At 37.5% G+C, this 15,520-nt stretch overlaps 1 long non-coding RNA gene across 1 annotated transcript; it reads left to right on the top strand.

Moving 5' to 3' along the window:
* Positions 1-978: 978 nt before the first annotated feature.
* LOC110676019 lies at positions 979-10,624 on the top strand. The gene is made up of 2 exons (XR_002500004.1): positions 979-1,539; positions 10,264-10,624. It is a non-coding gene; the product is annotated as an uncharacterized LOC110676019 (long non-coding RNA).
* Positions 10,625-15,520: the final 4,896 nt, after the last annotated feature.

Genomic DNA, 15,520 nt, shown 5'->3' with positions numbered 1-15,520 from the left:
AATTTAATTGTTATTAAATTGTTCATACCTTATAAAATGATGCTAACAAATTCAAAATTGTTTGAAAAATAACAATATTCACTGAAGGTCATTTTTATAACTTGAAAATTCACCTTCAGAACACATCCGCCACCTGTAAATGTTAATAATTTTGAAGTTTCTCTTTTTTATGATTTGAATTCAGAAGAGCACACAAATGTTTGGTTTTGAGAGCTTTTGAAAAATAAGCCGCACCCTACTATTGGAGCGAATCAAATTTGCCACACGTAAATGAGTAGTCACTACAGTCATGTAGGAATCAGAACTGTGCACTGGCAAAATTGGATTTTCGATGATGTGTACCATCATTCTGTTCAAAATTACCTTTTCAAAAAGTTTATTGATAAAAAAAAAACCACTTGCTATACACAACACGAGCGTGTTTGAGCTGGTAAAGGCTGATGGTGCGTCCGCTGAATTCCGGCTTCCGATTATTAACGAGCTCTCGCTGTGGCGCGCAAATTCAAAAACCACGTGTTACCTGTCTACCAATCTGTGAGCAAGCCACCCGCCATCAGAAGGAGCTCTCATGAAAGCATTTCACCTGTCAAGCCGGACTATCAGTCGAACAGCTCTCACTGCATTGCATTGTAATGCACTCTTGCGGCCGCGGGGTTTGAGTGGCGATAACAATATAATCTGTGCACTTCACGCTAACATGAAACTACACAGGTTGCAATGGGTCATTGAATATTATTGAACTTATGCAACAAATTTCCGCGACTTCGAAACGCGCAGATTTTTCGACATACCAACTATTTTGTGAGAAATCCAACGACATTTCCATGCATTAATTTGAAATCATTAACCATCAAGAAGTTTGATTCCAGTGTGCTTCGTTGTCGATGGCCCCCCAGTGAAAGGCACTCACTCAGATGCTCCCCGGCGGCCCGGTGTGGGTACTCTCTCTCCCCCATGCACACACATGCAAAAAATAGAACAATCTAGCGACGGCGAACGGGGAGCCGAAAAAAAATTTGTGTAATCGCGTTTTTCGTGTGTTGTTGGCTGTGCCGTTCGTCCGTGGTGTTGTTGGCGAAAATAAGTGAAAAATCGTCGTACAGAAAAACAAAACTAATCTGGAATTAGTTTTCCCCCCGGTTTCTGGTGCGCGATTTCCGCTGTTGTATTCGTTGTTGAGTTTTACCGATTCGGTTCAAGAGTCCTTCTCCTCGAGAACTGCGAGAAAGCAATCACTCGAGTCGAGTCGAGTTCGAAGGCCTTCCGCGTATCCATTGCAGCGACAAGTGAAAAAAGAATAATCGGTGCACTAAAGGGTTTTTCGGCTAGAGTTTTGTGTATTCTTCGTAAGTGCCAAGGCTTGACCTTCCGCAAGCGTATTCGGTGCATTTTTGCCCATAATTAGTTGCGGAATTGCGCAATTCTGTGTGTCTTTTGTCGCCCTAGCCGTCTAGGCCTCTGCTATGAGTGAGGGAGATTTATAGACGAAAAATCCTTTTTTTTTTGCAACTCAACTGCAGACAAGAGTGAAGAAGAGTGGTAAGGCCATACAGTGTGAGTGGGAAGAAGAGGAATAATACGACAGAGAAGATCATGTGTCTGTGTGTCTCGCCGCCGTTCACAGTGGCGTTTGACAAAATGACAAGTGCGACCCGATCCGGACAAGGCCAGCGCACTCCTCGCATCTAGCAGGGTTGCCGAGTTACGTTTGCAGCGGAATGCAATTGGGATTTGAATTATATTTGGATTATATTTTAAAAAACCAAAAGAATATAGTGTGTTCAGACTGCAAGCAAAGTGATACATCTGTATCACGAAACTCGTTTACACTGGATATTATGGTGATATTGTTTGACAGCTAATATTATGATTGAAATTCTTCTTATTCTTACCACATTTTATTGATTACTATCTATTAGCTAAAATCTTACAGCTTCGGAAGTTGCTCTAGGAAGTTTTTTTTTTTTTTTGTAAAATCCTTCACCTCCAGATGCTTATTGGAAAAGTTCGTTCGGGTAGTTCCATCAGAAAGTTCTTCCGGGTAGTTTCTCCGGCAGTCCCTTCTGGTTAATCTTAACTCAATCGGACATGAATGCACCACACTTATGTAAAGTGTCGATAATAACCAAACAAACAGTTCCTTCTGGTAGTGTATACATGAGAATCTTCCGAAAATTCTTAAAGGCAATTCCTCCAGGAAGTTGCTTCAGGAAGTACGTTTGGTATGTTCCTTCGGAATTGTGACTTTCTTTTTAATTTCCTTTGGAAAAACGTTTAAATTCCCTGTGGAATTTATTTTAGAATTTCCTTTGATACTTCCATCGCAATTTCGTTCAGAATTTTCTTTGGAGTTTCCTTCGGAATTTGGAATTCCCGTAGATTTTTTTTTCGGAGTTGACTCTGGAATTTCTTTCGCAATTTCCTTTGGATTTTTCTTTGGCTTTCCCATAATAATTAATGATCATGTAGGCAATCCCCGCCTAAGAAAATTGGCTGTTATACGGTTTTACCGTTTTGAAGTTTACATGAAACACGTCTCAAATGTACAAATTGAAATTGAAACTGTGAAAAGAAACCACATGCTCCGGTGGGGATCGAACCCACGACTCCCTTCGCTAGATGTGCGCTTCAACCTACAAGCTGAGGAGCCCCTTAGAAACCCCGACGCTCAAACCCGAAGCTTACACAGTCTAAACTTCGTTCGGATATATGAGATGTATAATTGACACATACATCGTCGTGTACATGCATGCATCAAAGCGAGCGAGAGTTATTTTTAAATATCGGTTTCGTGTCCAAATCGCATCCTACCAATCTCTTATTGGTCAGGAAATTTAGTGCGTGGTAGTCGTCCGATGAGATCGGTTCTCGGTCGATCGATTACGGTAGAGAGAATTCCTTTCGAATTTTTTTTTTTGAATTCAGAATTTTCTTCTGAATTTCTTTCGGATTTTCCTTTAAAATTTCCTTTGGATTCTTTTTTGCCTTTGGAATTTCCTTCTGATTTTCCTTTGGACTTTTCTTCTGCATTTTCTATGAAATGTCCTTTGGAGTTTCCTCTGTAATTCGGAATTTTCTGTTGATTTTTTTTTGTAATTTCTTTAGAAATGCCCATAAAATTTCCTTCGACATTTCCATCGCTATTGCTTTTGGAATTTTCTTCGGAACTTTTAAATTTTAAAGATAATTGTGAAAGAAATCCCAAATGAAATTCAGAGGGATTTCCTTCACAATTATCTCTAAAATTTTGGTAGGAGTTTGCTTTAGAATTTCCTTCAAAATTTATTTGCAATTTCCTTTGGAATTTCCTTCAAAATTTCTCTGGAATTTCCTTCACAATTCTTTTTAAAATTCGTTCTGGAATTTCCTTGGATTTTCCTTCGGCATTTCCAATGGAATTACCTAGGAATTTCCATTGGAATTTTCTTCGGAATTATGTATGGATTTTTTTTTGTAATTTGGAATTTCCTTCGACATTTCCATTGGAATTTCCTTAGGAACGTACATCGGAATTTCCTTCAGAATTTCGTTACAATTTCCTTCGGAATTAGGAACTCCTTCGGAACTTCCATGATTTTCTTCGGAATTTGGAACATTGTGTTGAATTTCCTTTGGATTTCACTTTGAAATTTTTTCTTCACTGCCTTTAAAGTTTTCTTTTGAATTTCCTTTTGAATTTTCTTCGGGATACTCATTAGATTTTCCTTTGGCATATTCTTTGAAGTTTTCGTCGGAATTTTCTTTGTAAATTTCTTTCGGAATTAAGAATTTTCTTCGGAGTCTTTAACGAATTTCTTTCGGCATTTCCATCGGATTTTTCCTAAGAGTTTCCTTCTGAAGAAATACCAAAATAAACGGTTGAAAAAATTCTCTGCAAAATTGTAGTAGAAAAATCCATTTGGAAATCCTGGAGGAGTATTAACGGTGTAGTTCTTGATGGCTTTTTGGAGGAATTACTGACATATTCTTGGAGGAAATTTCGGCATAATTCCTGTATATATTCTTTGAAGAATGGCGAAGCGATTCCTGAAGGAAAGTTGAAAGAAATCCGTAGAGTAATTTATGAAACAATTTACGTGAGAACCTTTCAAAAACCAAGACAAATTTGTGGAGGAATTCCAAGTGGACTGCAATCAGTGGATCTCCCGAATCAATTCTGAAGGAATTCCAGAAAAAAATTGAATTTAAAGGAACTTTATGAATGGACTCTCTGGAGGAACTTCCGAAATAAATTTCAAAGGAAATTCCGAAGAAAATTCCAAACGAAGTTCCGAATAAAATTTAAATATAAATTCTTAAGGAAATTCCAAAGGATATTCAAAATTAATTCCAAAAGAAAATCAATAGTAAATTCCAAAGAAAAGTAGGAAAAAATAAAGGAAACTCCGAAGAAAATTCATAAGGTAATTTCAATGGAAATTCCAAAGGAGATTGCGAAGAAGTTCCAAAAGGATTTCAGAAGGAAATTTTTAGGAGAATTCTGAAGGTAATTCCAAAGGAAAATCCTATTTTAATTTCAAAGGAAATTTCGCAAGAAATTCCAGAGCAAATTCCAAAGGAAATCCGAAGAAAAATTCTAAGAAAATTTCAATGGAAATTCCAAATGAAATTGCAATGGAAATTCCGAAAGAAATTCCAGAGAAAAGTCCGATGGAAATTTCATAGGATATTCCGAAAAAAGAAAATTAAATGAGTTCCGAAGAAAATTCCTAAGGAAAATCCAATGGAAATTCTGAATGAAGTTTCGAAGAAATTCCAAAAGGAATTCAGAAGGAAATTCTGAAGAGATTTCTGAAGGGAATTCCAAAGGAAAATCCTATTTTAATTTCAAAGGAAATATCCAAAGAAATTCCCAAGGGAAATTCCATTTTCAATGGAAATTCTAAATGAAATTCCGAAGAAATTCCAAAAGAAATTCAGAAGAAAATTCTGAAGGAAATTCTAAAGGGAAATCCCATATCAATTTTAAAGGAAATTTTGAACGAAATTCCAGAGGAAACTCCAAAGGAAATTCCGAAAAAATATATTAATTGTAGTTCCGAAGAAAAATTCCAAGGAAATTTCAATGGAAATTCAAACAAAGCAAACAAACAAAATTTGAATGGAAATTCTAATGGAAAATCCTACGAAATTCTAAAAGGAAAATTCCAAATAAAATTCCGATGGAAATTTCATAAGATATTCCGAAAAAAAATAAAATGAGTTCCGAAGAAAATTCCTGAAGAAATTACAATGGAAATTCTAAATGAAATTCCGAAGAACTTCAAAAGGAATTCAGAAGGAAATTCTAAAGAGAATTCTGAAGGGAATTCCAAAGCAAAATCCTATTTTAATTTCAAAGGAAATTTCGAAAGAAATACCAATTCCAATGGAAATTCTCAATGAAATTCCAAAGAAATTCCAATAGGAATTCTGAAGAAAGTTCTGAAGGGAATTCCAAAGGAAAATTCTATTTTAACTTTAAAGGAAAATTCGAAAGGAATTCCAGAGGAAATTCCAAAGGAAATTCCGAAAAAAAAAAAATAAAGTTAGTTCCGAAGAAAAATAGTACGGAAATTTCAATGGAAATTCCAAAGGAAATTGCAATGGAAATGCTAATGGAAAATCCAAAGAAATTCCTAAAGGAATTCCGAAGAAAATTCTGAAGGGAATTCCAAAGAAAATTTCAAAAGGGATTTCAAAAGGAAATTGCAGAGGATATTCTGAGGAAATTGGAAAAAGGAAATTGCAGAGAAATTCTAAGAGAATTCAAAGGAAATTTCAATGGAAATTCTGATGGAATATCCAAAGAAATTTCAAATGAAATTTTCAAATAAATTCCAGAGGAAAGTCCGATGGAAATTTCATAAGAAATTCCGAAAAAAAAATCAAATGAATTCATAAGAAAATTCTTAAAGAAATTCCAATGGAAATTCTAAATGAAATTCCGAAGAAGTTCCAAAAGGAATTCAGAAGGAAATTCTGAAGAGAATTCTGAGGGGAATTCCAAAGGAAAATCCTATTTTAATTTCAAAGGAAATTTCGAAAGAAATTCCAATTCCAATGGAAGGTCTAAATGAAATTCCGAAGAAATTTCAAAAGGAATTCAAAAAAAAAATCTAAAGAGAATTCCAAAGAAAAATCCTATTTTAATTTTAAAGGAAATTTTGAAAAAATATAAAATGTAGTTCCGAAGAAAAATTCTAAGGAACACTAAGGAAATTCCGAAGAAAAATCTAAAGGAAATTCGAAAGAAAATTCCTATCGAATTTACGAAAGAAATTTCAAAGAAAACTCCTATGTTAATTTAAAAAAAAATCATAAGGAAATACCATAGAAAATTAGAGAAAAAAATAAAATGAATTCCACAGAAAATTCCTAAGGAATTTTCAATGGAAATCCTAAAGAAAATTCCGAATAGCATAATCCTTTGTTCAGACTACGGAGTTGTATCGTGATATAATCGAATTTCGTGATATTGGGAGAATATTAATTTTCATTCTTGTTCTGACTTTTTTTTTACACGGAACGCTCGGAGCCACTTGACACTTGATCCAGTTGAAAAATGAAGTTGGAGCTCTAGATATCACCACTGTAAGTTTTTCTGGAGCTGGCGTTGGCCAGCGGAAACGCTTCAAGAAACTACTCTGGCAATTTCTTTATAAATTTCTTTCAGAACTCATTCGAAGATTTTTTCACGAACCTGTCTAGGAGATCTTTCAAAACTTTTCTCGGGGATTTCATAAAGAATGCTCAGTAATTTTTGTAATGAAAATATTGGGATTTTTATTCTTAAAAATCTACAGACTTCCCTGAGAATTCCTTCGGCGTTTCATTTTAGATTTGTTTTGTGAATCAGTTTAGGGCATTACAGGGAATAACATCAGAAGTTCGTCAGGAAACTAATTTAGGAACTCTTGTAAAGAATTACTCCAAAAGATCTTCAGGGAATGATTTCCAAAATTCATCCAGGAATTTGTTTTTTTTTTTTCAGAAACAAGAAGGGGGACATCCTGCAGAAAATTCTATAGGGAATTTCTCCAGGAATTACAATGTGAGTTCATTCCAGAATTCCCTTATGAATTTGTTCAGATTTCCTTTGGAATTTTGAACAAAGATTCGCCTGAGAATATCTTCAGGTGCAAATTCCAAAGGATATCACAAGATATTTCGGAGGAACACCTAGAGGACTTTCTAAACGAATTTCTAGAGCAACTTTTAAAAGACCAACTAGTTTTACTTCGGAAATTCTTCCAGGGATGACTACAAAATCGCTTCAAAACCCACCAATTTCTCTAGGAATTTCTTTCCGATTTCGTCCAGAGATTCTTTAAAACACTACTCCGGGAATTCTTCCAAGTATTCCTCACGAACTTATCTATGAATTCTTTCAAAAACTTCATCGAAAATGTTATAAGGAATTCTATCTGTAATTGCTGTATTTGAATCTATTGTAAGTTTAAAAAAATCCAGCGACAATTTTGGAAGTTCCTACAGTAATTTTCCACGAATTTGTCGGTGCCTCTCTTCAGAAACTCGTCAGAAAATTTCTTCAGCGTTTTCTTTGGCATTTTTTGAGTGAATCAATTTAAGGCATTTCATAACATAACGTCAGAAGTTCCTCAGGTAACTACTTTAGGAATTCTTGCAAAGAATTACTCCAAAAGGTCTTCAGGGAATTATTCCCAAAATTCATCCAGTTTTTTTTTTGGAAAGAGTAGGGGAATGCAAACCTTTTCAGGTACCTTTTTCGGGATTCCCTCCAGGAATTTCCATGTGAGTTTATTCCAAAATTCCCTTATAATTTTGTACAAGAAATACCAGAGGAAAACCCAAGAAGTTTTGGAGAAACTTCTAGAGGAATTTCCAAATGAATTCCTAGAGCAACTTCCGTAGGAACTACTAGATGTACTTTTGGAGAAATACCTGAAGTAACGGAGGATCTCTTAGTGAAACCACCGAAGAAACTCATGGGCCAAATGCTGGAGGAAATCCTGGGAAATTTTGCGGAGGAACTCCTAGTAAAATATCTTGAGGGCCGGTTTCTTAACCCCAGATTAGGCCTTAAACCTAGTTTATTCATATTGGTAAACGTGGTTTACGGCTTAGGCGAAGGTGTAGAAATCGGCCCTAAGTGAAATTGCCGAAGAAAATCAGAGAAACTCCTGGAAATTTTTGCGGAGGAACTCCTAGCTGAATCCTTGCGGGACTACTGGAAAAACGCATTTAGTACTATACCATTCAATGGTTTGGTACTAAATTTGGGTTTTGATAGGTATTTCACTAAACACTAAAACTCTAAGATTTATTAATATCCGGAACAATCCTTAAGGTATTCTGGTATTCTAGCAACTTCTGAAGGTATTCTTGCGGAATTCAGAAGAATTTCTAGATGAGTTCCTAAGATAACTATCAAAGGAACTTCTAGGATAGCTTCCGGAGGAAGAAGAAATCTTAAATAAACTTCCGAAGGACTTCCAGATTTGGGGAAACATCTGGAGGAACTCCTTGGCAAACTTCCGAATTCCTAGCAAAACTTCAGAAAGAACTTTTAGGGTATCTTCTGGAGGAGCTCTTATAGGAACTTCTGGAGTTATTCCTGGGCATTGCGGCAGAACTCTGAAGGAAACTTTCAGAAGAACTTTTAGGGGAACTTCCTGATGCGGAACCCAAAAAGATTTCCGAAGGAACTTCAGGAGAGTTTCGTAGCGGAGTTTCCAAAGAAAATCCAATAAAAACTTCTGGGGAAATTTCCAAATGAGCATTCGAATTATCTCTTAAAGAAGTTTCTGGCCCAGATAGCCGTAGCGGTAAACGCGCAGCTATTCAGCAAGACCAAGCTGAGGGTCGTGGGTTCGAATCCCACCGGTCGAGGATCTTTTCGGCTTGGAAATTTTCTCGACTTCCTAGGGCATAGAGTATCTTCGTACCTGCCACACGATATACACATGCAAAAATGGTCAATTGGCATAGAAAGCTCTCAGTTAATAACTGTGGAAGTGCTCATAAGAACACTAATCTGAGAAGCAGGCTTTGTCCCAGTTGGGACGTAACGCCAGAAAGAAGAAGAGAAGAAGTTTCTGGAGAAACTTGTGTAGGAATTCCTACAGAAACTTTGATAGGAACTTCCACAAGAAATAAGAATTTTAGGGAAACTTTTCGGAAGAGCTTCAGAGGAACTTCGAGAAGATCCCATAGATAAACTTTCGGGATAAACTCTACCGCAACTTTCAGAAGAACTCCAAATGTATCTTCCGGAAAAATCCAAGAGGATCTTTCGGGAGATTTCTCTATAGGAGAACTTTTATATAAAGTTCCGGAGAAAGTAATACGAGAACATCCAGAGGAACGCTTATTGGAACTTTTGGAGGAACTACTACAGAAACTTTGGAAGGAATTTCTACAGGTATTTCCGGAAGAACTTCCACGGGAACTTCGAAAGTTCAGTTAAAAGTGCATGTTTTGGCTTAAGCAGCTCTCTTTTTAAGTAAGTAACCGAATTTCAGTTCACATAAAGTTCATTCAATTGCTTAAATAGAATGCTGTTTACCGTACAGTTGAAAATAATTTCGACTCGAAGTTGTTCTGAATTTTCTAGTACACGCTGCGAACTGGACTATCGAATTTCATACATTTTGCCTTATGAAAGGTGGAACGATTATTGCAGTACGAACGCCTTATGTATCGTTTTAGCCTCACTCCACATCAAGGCGTCAATAGGCGCGTGGTGTACGCTCGGGCCTGTCGATCGCAAGGTTCTTGGTTCAATTCTAGGGAGCCGCAAAAACGTTTTTTATTTTCAAATTCTGGTTTCATAAGGCAAATTTATGAATTTCAATCCGATTTCTTGTGGCAAATTTTCATAAGGGGTTCCTATGTTTATCGAAAGTCCATTTGCCTGAGTGTAGTTGATAAGTACAAGTGCTACTTTTTCGAGTATCAAGTTCTCTTATTCAGCGATATACTTTCATTAGAACTGAAAATCTACTAGATGTTTCACTGTTTAAGTAAAATCCGATTTGTTGGTTGCTTCGGGCCGCAGCTGCAATTGAAGGAAATGCAACATCAGGAAATTCAATCATAACTAATTCAAGTCTCAAGCAAAGTAAATCTAATAAATACATCCAAATCGGCAACCCTGCTAACATGTGTCAAATGCCTCGGTGAGCACCTTTCAGCTGTGAGCATGAGTGCTCCCTATCGTGGGAGTATTCCAATCGCACACTGTAAACAAACGGACACTCACGTTCACTCCCTCTTATCGGGTGGTTTTCCCTCTTACAGGTAAAAGTGCATCTCAACCTAACTTTCACACGTATCATAATAATCGCGCTTCCGACTGTGTGTATTAGTGAGTGAGTTCACGTAGTTTCTACTCGGGGAGGCAGTTGGTAAACTTCCGATCAGTGGTTGATATTATATGATATAGCGTTAAAATTATACATACCCTTACGGTAATCGTGTGGTGCACGACGAAAGTATAACAAAAGTGTTTTCTCGTTGTGAGAAAATTGAACCTTTCGCCCCCGCAGACTGATTAGTGCCTTTTGATAGTGCAAAAACGCATCTCAATCATACAGCAGTGAGTAGTGAGGAAAAGTGACACCAACGAGTGCTGCCATCCAGATTCGCCGCATCACTGAAGGTGAGTAGTGAGAAAAATCAAGTTGGGTACTGCTTTGATTTATTATTGTTTTCATTATATTCGTGGCTTATCAATCAGTTCCAGTTTCTTCTCCAGTTTCTTCGTGTTTTGGTTAATGGTTATTTCTACACATGCTTGATGCTATTTGATTTTGGATGGATTTTTGATAGCTATTTATTTTATCTGTTCATTCTTCAATGTTATATTTTATTATTTTTATTTTTATTTTGTTATCTTGAATTTTTACCCATTATTTATTTTGTCTGCTTTTTTCAATGAGTTCATTTTACTATGACATTACGTTATATGTTTCTTCATTTATTTTGTTTACAAAAATATCTTGACTTAAATATTTAAAATAGAACTTTTAGAACAAATTAATGATGAAACCATAATGTGATTACGGCAAAGACAAAATTAAGACCTGCATGTCCCTTGCAATTGCCCAAAATTTTATAGCACATAAGGTAATAGAACAAAATCTACAATGTCGGGAAAAGTGTACTGCGATCTGTCAAACTTGGGTACCTTTTGCAGTACCAAGGGACCAAATGCTGTACTAGAAGTGGTACCCAATCTGAACGCGAGTGGGACGGACATGCCTTCAGTAATGGGATAATGAATCTTAAAAGATAATTGTCTCACGCGATGAAAATAAATCGGGGCCCAGATAGCCGTAGCGGTAAACGCACAGCCATTCAGCAAGACCAAGCTGAGGGTCGTGGGTTTGAATCCCAACGGTCGGGGATCTTTTTGGGTTGGAAATTTTCTCGACTTCCCAGGCATCAAGAGTATCTTCGTACCTGCCACACGATATACGCATGCAAAAATGGTCATTGGCACAGTATGCTCTCAGTTAATAACTTTAGAAATGCTCATAAGAACACTAAGCTGAGAAGCAGGTTCTGTCCGAGTGGGGACGTAATGCCAGAAAGAAGAAGAAGAAATCGAAATTTCGCACTACTCAAGATCCTGTTAAGCTGGAGTACCAATTTAACAAGATAGGGACGTCATCCAGCCCAACAGTGTCCACTGATGCTTCGGACGAGAGTTCAAACGATGATAAAGCGACGAAGATGAAGTCAAGCATGATGTCTCGCATAACTTCTGATCTCGCCCTAAAAGCCATTGGTAACCATGTGTGTAGCTTGTTGTTTCTGAGCATTTGAATGTATTTTCATGTTATTTAACAACGCTATGGAGAAGAAAAGATCATTATCTACCTGCCCATGTTGTTGGTTTGGGTGCTTATTCTTTCATTTGCTCAGAAACAACGAGCTAAAAACATCGTTACAAATGGCTTTTAGGGCGTTATCTCAGAGTATGCGAGATGTCAACAACGAAAATGTCGAAGGCAATGCGAAAGATCCCGAAATTATTGTTCGCCGCATCAAAAGAATCCATTAGAAAAAAAGCAGAAAATGGAAGACGTGCAGGGTGCGTTTTAGCAGTAAATTTCGTTGAAGACAACCCTCAGACAATACCGCAACTCAAAAGCATAGATAACTGGCCACTATGCAAAGCTGCAATTCAGGAGGAGCTAGAGGCATTAGAAGCAAACAACTCGTGGAGTTTGGTAGACAAGGTCTCATCCGGATTCAAACCAATTAATTCCATGTGGATATTCGGAACCAAAGATGTACATCCAGGCGATATAAGACAAGACTTGTTGCTAAAGGATGTTCCAAAAGAAATTGTTAGGATTACACTAAAACTCCTGTGGCTAAGATGGTAACTGTCCCCGCGACGCGGGTAGATCACCTTTTCGAGGTGCGTTACGAGGTAAGATCTTCCATATTGTACTCTTGTTGTATCTGTTCTTGTGAATACTTATAAGTCACGGTCGGAAGAGTATAAGAGAGTAACAAGCCACTAAGACCCACCTATTTGTCCTAGATGATGAAGAGGTCGATGTGGAAAAATGGCTCAATCAGCATCTGAGGTTGGTTTCAACTCATGAGACAATTTCTTTCCAAGTTCAAGAGTTTATCTTTCGATATCTAGGAGGGAAACGATTCCGAATCAGTGGAGTAGCAGACCTCTTAACTTCTAAAATAAGCTTTCTGTTTCGAAGAATCTAAATGTCTCATGCGATGAAACCTGTTAACAGTTTCAAAAAACGACTTTGAAACTTATAAGTAGAAGCAAGATGGTAACTATTAGAACTATTCTTTCTATGACTGTAGTGAAAAATATGCTCGTACATCAAACGGATGTAAAGACAGGCTTTCTCAATGGAAATTTGGAAGAAAAAATTTATATGAAGTTACCATAGGGATGGTACACAAATTATGTCACGCCGAATTTCAATTTTTTCGACCCCCTCCCCATCCCTTTGTCACACTTTTCACACTTTTTGTATGAATCCTCCGAAAATTTTGTAAGGCTTGTCACACTTGGCTTGACCACCTCCCCCCCCCCCCCCTTGGAGCGTGACGTAATTTGTGCATGACCCCATATGATGAGGATGGACTAAGCCCAATTTGTGTTTTGAACAGAAGATTTATGGGCTGAAGCAAGCTGGAATAAGCTGGAATTAATGCTTCGGCGATATTATGAGAAAGCTGGACTTTTCTAGGCTATTCAGCGATACTTGTGTTTATGTATTCAAAGATTATGATTTGTATGTCGTGCTTTATGTGAGTGATATCCTAAAAGGGCGAACACGAAAATATTGCGACACATTGAACAGGGCATAACTTTTCTACCATTGGGTAAAAATCAACCAAATATTGCACACTTTCTTATTGAGGTGTATTGTTTACATGCTGTCCATCTCGAAGTCGTGTTTTTCGATTCAACGAAAATGGAGGTGAACCAACGCGAGTCGAGAGAACAAATTCTTTCCAAACACCTGGAATTTCGTAACCTGTCGCACCGGCAGTTGAGAAAAATGTTGAACATTCACCATTCAACGGTCTCCAGAGTGTTGGAGTGGTTGACGTTGGACCACGGCAAAGAAAACCGGGACTGGAGAACAAAAAGACGGAGGGAAAGGAGAAGCGGATGATTAAAGCAAATCCCGACGTCTCAAGTCGTGATTTGGCTAAAAAGATTGGCATGTCGCAGAGAAGAGAGCTGGACTACATAAATATACAAGGTATACAACTTCCCAAACCGCGATGAGCGGCAACAATCGACGGCTTAAACTCGGGCACGGAAGGTCTACGAGAAGATGCTGACAAAATATGGCTGCTGTGTAATGGACGACGAAACGTATATAAAAGCCGATTTTAAGAAAATTCACCGGCAAGATCAAGCTCGATGTGGACGACAAATTTAAGAAGAAGAAAATGTCGAAGTTCACCTCCAAATATCTCATTTGGCAGGCCATCTGCTCTTGCAGACTGAGGAGTGAGCCTTTCGTGACAAAGGGCACAGTAAATAGCGAGATCTACAAATCTGAGTGCCTCGAGAAACGCCTTTTGCCATTCTTGCAGCAGCACGACGAAGCTCCGCTTTTTTGGCCAGATTTGGCATCATGCCACTATTCTAAAAGTGTCCTGGAGTGGTATGAGGCCAATTCTGTCCATTTTGCTCCAAAGAACATGAATCCGCCAAACTGTCCGGAGCTGCGCCCGGTGGAGCAGTACTGGGCAATAATGAAGCGGGAACTTCGGAAGAGCAAGAAGACAGTCAAAGACGAGAAGGACATGTTAAGAAAATGGAAAAAAAATACTGAGAAACTGGTATCGGATGACAATGTAAAGACTTTGATGGAGGGCGTCAAGCGAAAATGCCTTCAATTTTACACTCAAGACTCCATCGTTAACCTTTTCTTTTGATTTTTGAAGTAAATATATGTATAAAACTACCCGAACATTTTGGTTTGATTCTAAACATTATAAGAAAATTGGCATGACATTTTCGGTGTCGCAATAATTTCGTGTTTGCTCTTTAGTTGTAGCAGACGATATTACAAGAGTTTTCTGGATAAAGCAAAAGTTACTTAGCAAAATGATTTCAAATGAAGGATATTCTAGCAGTTATATTGGGTTAGAAATAAAGAGGAATTATGAGACCAAAGAAATGAAGAGGATGCTGATAATGGACCACCATAACGAGAAGTAAAGAATGGACAATAGATTGTATGCCGACCAGCTGGACAAAAGTTTCGCTTTGCCGTCCGTCTATTGTCCATACGTGACATGTGTAAACGAAAGATCGTGGATAGGTTTGGAGTTTGTGATAATTTGTATATGTAGTTTTATCTATCGCTATCACTCCATGTATTGTAAACTAGTGGTCCCGGCAAACTTCGTCTTGCCGTCAAGTAGGCTGTTGTAAAATTCCATGTCCATCCCTCATACAAAATTACAGATTAGCTTTCTCCCGTTTTCCCGACTACTCCGAAGACTTTCCTAAGTTTTTCCTTCACACGAACACGTCGGAGCCCTTCAGGAATTCAACTGTGAATGATTCATGAAAATCCATCGGCCCATTCTTGAGCCATTTCGTGACATACAAACACCATTCCATTTTTATTTATATAGAAGATAGATATGACACTGACCAAATTGAAGTACGTTAATAAGGTATATTAAGATTGATGTCAGATCTCAACATAAAGTGGTGCCAAATATTTTAAATTTCATAAAAGAAGGTTTGAAAGATTCTAGGATATTCCAAATGAAAATAAAACAAAATATAGAAAGGAGTGAATAGCAAATTGTGAAAGATTTGAGTATGTTCCAATCCACTGGATTTTTTTTTTGAATATTCGTATGAAAAATAAGTTTGGAAACTTCACAGCTCATTTTCTCAATGCCTACTTTTTACAGATGGGACTGACTTGTGATTCACGGCAGTATAATTCTTAGAGAATTCCCTGCAGGAATTCCTGGTAGAATACATAGAGAAATCCCTGCAGGACACTGAAGAAATCTCCGGAATTAT

This window comes from Aedes aegypti, chromosome 2, assembly GCF_002204515.2.
Source record: "Aedes aegypti strain LVP_AGWG chromosome 2, AaegL5.0 Primary Assembly, whole genome shotgun sequence".
Taxonomy (NCBI): domain Eukaryota; kingdom Metazoa; phylum Arthropoda; class Insecta; order Diptera; family Culicidae; genus Aedes; species Aedes aegypti.
Note: the sequence above shows the minus strand (reverse complement) of the source record. Positions and strands in the feature narration are given on the sequence as shown.